Raw genomic sequence first — 3,094 nt, forward strand, 5'->3', positions numbered from 1 at the left:
GTAAAAAATTAAAAAAAAAAAAAAAAAAGTAGATATTTGCTGCCACCTTGTGGATCACTGGAATAGTCCAATTTTATATTTGACAGCTCAACAGCTCCACCAGTATGATCCTGGAGTCTTTCCTCACTGCACTCTATAACCATGTTGCTTGAAAAGGTTACAAAATGAAAAATATGCACATATTGTTAATTAAACATGATTAGGGTGAGACAAGGAGCATTCAGATTTGCTTGGAAGGACATAAACATTTGAAGTCACTCTCTTCCCCCTTCTTTATTCTGATGTCAATTTTTGGAATATCTTCTCATTAACAACAGATGATATAATTAATCCAGTTTCATAAATAAACAAAATGGACACATTTTGGCAGTGGATTTGGCATCTGAAGCATTTTAATTGGACGTTTGCAGGTTGTGTTCTCTCTTTAGAAGCACTGTGCAAATATTTAACCTGTAAATATTGAAGCTACATATGTAAACTGATCAAATCCAGGCATAAGACATGGATTCAGCCCTTATTTTGGTGTCAGTTGACAAATCAGAAACAGTGCTAACCATTCAAATAGCAAAAAAAAAACATAATCAAAAGGCATCAACAATAAGGATATTTGCTACTAAACAAAGCAGGTTCAATAAATACCATATTTACAGAACACTGAAAAAAACAAACAAATGCATGCAAGTTGATTATTGTGGCGTTTGAAGCAAAAGTAGTCCACAGTTGTTCTTTTTTTTACTTTTTTTCCATATCAAGTGTGATTCAGTAAATTCCTACAACCTAAAAGAGTAAATCTATTTAAGGGGTTTCATGAGCTACATCATCTAGCATGGCAAAAAAAGCCTATAGGACTTAAATGACAAATGACAATTCAGGTAAATTCTGGAATTAAGAGTGCTTTAGAATTTATATTCATACTTTTTGTGAAAACAGACCTCCACAGGGCAGTAATGCATGGAGTAGAGGTTAAACATTAGACACAATGTCCCTTTTACTCTGCAAAAGCCCTGACTAGTGCTTCGTTAAATAAAAATTGACTCAAGTCTCTTTTTGTCAGACAGGTATTATACAAAATGAGCGTCTTTGTATATATGACCCTTTAACATCATTTTCAATATTAAATTAGTGAATTATGATCATGGCTTTTAACTGAGAGTTCCACAGCGTTCTCCCTGGTTCTGCCTGTTTATATTTGAGTCACTGAGTTGTACGTCCTCTTGGGTACAGATGTAGTCTTGGACTAAAGACTAGGTTTAAGTCCCACCAATAGACCAGCTAATGGCATCAGCTTCATTTACTCAAACACTAAACTTCCCTAGAGAAACAAAGAGAAACAGAAAAATGTTAATATAAAGCAAATTTATAATATATCTGTGATGTGACATCATCATTTATATCATTTCAAAGCAACTGCCTAGCATTTCATAACAACAGATCATCACTCAAACATAAGGGAACAATTAGAGACCTTCCACAAGGCAAAAATAGATACAATACATGGAAAAAGGTGAACAACTCAGTACTCAGGATTCTAGATCCAGTCATTCTCTCTGAAGGTCCAATTCTCTAATAACTCTAGGTGGAGACTGAGATTATTAGATAAAAGACACTGGGGACAAAAGCGCTGGATGTTGAAATGCCAACTCCCCATGAAGGCTAGACAATAGGGGCTTGGCTATCCTGCGCCTGCCTGACTGAGATCAGTGCGTCTCACCCTATTAAAAGCTATATCAGAAGAGCACATTGTCTTCTAATGGGCTGAGTACACACTGATGGCTAATGACGTGCCACACTCTTTGGAGAACATTAACAATGAGGAGGACACGCTGTGCGAGCATGTCTGGACAATGAGGGAGAGTTCTGTAACAAACTGTCAGCAAGCTATTAGAGAGAAGACAAGAGTTTGAGGGGTACATACTAATGCCTAGTGTTGACATCTTTTTATAGCAAGTTTATAAGAATGGCTAATTTACCATGTGCAGTTGGTGAATAACGACAAGAACTAAGCTACATGTTTGTATTGCAACTTGCTTGTGGATACAAGACTGAAATTATATTTTGCATTAAATATCAAACCTGTTTTAGGAACATTTTCATGACAAAATATTCTCAGTTAATAAAAATCATCATGTCCAGGCAGGCACAAGCAATAAATTAAAATCTGCATGAATTACATTTAGTACAACAAATACTACCAAATTCTATTTTACAAATGTATACTACTGTTCAAAATTTTGAGTCAGAAGGATTTATTTTAAGGATGCATTAAATTGATCAAAAAATGACAGTAAAGACATTTACTAAATAAATAAATGTAGTTGATTTGAACTTTCTATTCATCAAAGGTACCTAAAAATATCACAGTTTCCACAAAATATTATGCAGCAATATTCATACAAATATTGCTTTCAACATTAATGTTTTCAATATTAATAAAACTACAGCAACACTACAGCAACAAATGAAGACTGAAATAATGACTGCCGAAAATTCAGCTTTGCCATCACTGGAATAAAAAATATTTTAAAATATATTAAAACAGAAAAAACGTCTTTTAAATTGTAAAAATATTTCATAATATTAATGTTTTTACAGTACTTCGGATCAAATAAATGCAGCCTTGCTGAGCTGATGTGATGATTTCTGATGAAAAAATGATTTCTTACATTTAAGAAATCTTACTGACCCCATACATTTCTGGTAGTGCACTTTAAAATTTGTATATATATTTTTTAATAATAGTAATGATAGTTATAACTTTTCATTACAACAAGCTACTGACAACTGGGGACATCAGTATTCTTAATTGTCATGAAAATAATGTCACAGTGTAAAAATACCCTAAAACGGGCTTCCTTATCAACACGCAAAATAAATATAAAATGTATTAAATAATAATATATTAGCCTATATAAAATGTATTATATATTAGATTTATGAAAAGTATTGTTTTCATGTTATACATTATTAAAGTGTATTTTATATTTTTGATTTTGGTTTGAAATATGACCTAAATATGTGAAATATTGTAGACTTACGATGCTGTCAGTGTTGAATTGAGCACCATGGTAGCACGTATCCTGTGCAACTGAGCCAC

The 3,094-nt window shown here is 32.9% G+C and overlaps 1 long non-coding RNA gene across 1 annotated transcript; it reads right to left on the reverse strand.

The window, feature by feature from the left end:
* Positions 1-374: 374 nt before the first annotated feature.
* Positions 375-3,094, reverse strand: LOC107736776 (uncharacterized). The gene is made up of 2 exons (XR_001639733.1): positions 3,036-3,094; positions 375-1,312 (listed from the first exon to the last, which is right to left on the reverse strand). It is a non-coding gene; the product is annotated as an uncharacterized LOC107736776 (long non-coding RNA).

This window comes from Sinocyclocheilus rhinocerous, unplaced genomic scaffold (assembly GCF_001515625.1).
Source record: "Sinocyclocheilus rhinocerous isolate Xijiao unplaced genomic scaffold, SAMN03320098_v1.1 C36977733, whole genome shotgun sequence".
Taxonomy (NCBI): domain Eukaryota; kingdom Metazoa; phylum Chordata; class Actinopteri; order Cypriniformes; family Cyprinidae; genus Sinocyclocheilus; species Sinocyclocheilus rhinocerous.